At 41.2% G+C, this 1,573-nt stretch overlaps 1 pseudogene; it reads right to left on the bottom strand.

Annotated features, from left to right (window-relative positions):
• Positions 1-949, bottom strand: part of LOC102815273 — a 30,751-nt pseudogene extending 29,802 nt beyond the window's left edge.
• Between the last annotated feature and the right edge of the window lie 624 nt (positions 950-1,573).

Raw genomic sequence — 1,573 nt, 5'->3', positions numbered from 1 at the left:
AAAAATCTGTGTTTGTCAAAATACAGCCAGAATGCTTCTTAGAAGTTAGGATGGTGAGGCTTTGTCTTTCATAGTTCTGACATATTATCAGAAGAAACCTGTCTCTTGAGGAGGACATTATAGTTGGTAAAACGGGAGATCATCTAGAAAGAGGAAGACCCCCAGCAAGATACATTGGCACAGTGGCAGAAGCAATAGGCTCAAATATAGCGACAACTGTGAGGATGGGCAGAATTTGGAAGTGTTTCATTCTGTTGCCTATACTGTCGCTATGTTGTGTATACTGTCACTATGTTGTGTATACTACCACTATGAGTCGGAACTGACTCAGTGGTACCTATCACTTCCATCAACAATAGATTAATGTGGGCATTGCTGAAGCAACTAAATATTGGTATTACTAATGCAGCGTTGCAAGAGATAATTGAACCTAACGTTACTTAAGGAGCTCTGGTAGCGTCGTGGTTATGAACCAGGTTGCTAACCTCACAGTCAGCAGTTCCAAAGTACCAGGTGTTCCACGGGAGAAAGATGAGGCTTTCTGCTCCCGTAAAGATTTACAGCCTCAAAAACCCTGTACAGGGTCGCTATGGGTCAGAATTGACTCCACGGCACATAAAAACAACAATAATGCTACTTAACTGAAAAGATTTTAAGGTAAACTATTTTACAAACGGTAGAAAGATGAGGCTTTCTGCTCTCGTAAAGATTTACAGCCTTGGAAACCCTGTACAGGGTCGCTATGAGTCGGAACCAACTCCACAGCACATAACAACAACAATTTTACAAACCAGTTCATAACACTAAAAATTTTGCAGTCTATGAAGTCTCTGAAGGTTACTGGTGTTACAATACCTTTCGGGTTCTTCCTTCTCCCGTTCTTTTCGGCTCCATTTTGTCCGTTTCCCACCAAACTAAGCTGCAAGGGGCATGGTTTAATAGGCAACATGGCTTTTGATAGGCCAGAGCTAAATCACCCCAGCAATGACGTGCGCGCTCCTGGTTTGGACCTATATAAGACCACTCCCTTCCAGCTGACTTCACTTCCTCTTCCTCTGCCTTTGCTCTCAGGTGTAAATCACCCTGCTCTTCTTCACACAGAAAAAAAAATCTCTAGACGGGCTGTCTGGGGCCGTCTGGTGTGCGGTGTGGTTGATGAGAGTGTTGTTTTTTTTTTTAGTTTAGTATGCTTGGAATGACAAATTGAAGAAGAATGGCATCACATTCATCATTAAAAAGAACATATCAAGATCTCTCTTGAAGTACAATGCTATCTGTGATAGTATAATATCCATACTTCTATAAGGAAGACCAGTTAATACCACTATTAATTCTACCAAATTCTTCAACTGGCAAGGTACAGTTAGCACATTTAATGAACTTCCAGCCCTTCTTTTTTGAAAAATGGTGTGATGTGTTTTCATCAGATCTTCTTGTGTGACTTCACAAGACAGAGAAAGAATCAAGATGAACATTAGGCCAAAGTCTGAAATTCAAACATACCCCTATCCTCCAACATAGGTACAAATTCTGACAGTATCCCTCCCACGAAACTTTCTACTTCTCTTCCTGG

The sequence above is a fragment of the Chrysochloris asiatica genome, unplaced genomic scaffold (assembly GCF_000296735.1).
Source record: "Chrysochloris asiatica unplaced genomic scaffold, ChrAsi1.0 scaffold00017, whole genome shotgun sequence".
NCBI lineage: Eukaryota > Metazoa > Chordata > Mammalia > Afrosoricida > Chrysochloridae > Chrysochloris > Chrysochloris asiatica.
This window is presented reverse-complemented; position numbering and strand designations above follow the sequence as displayed.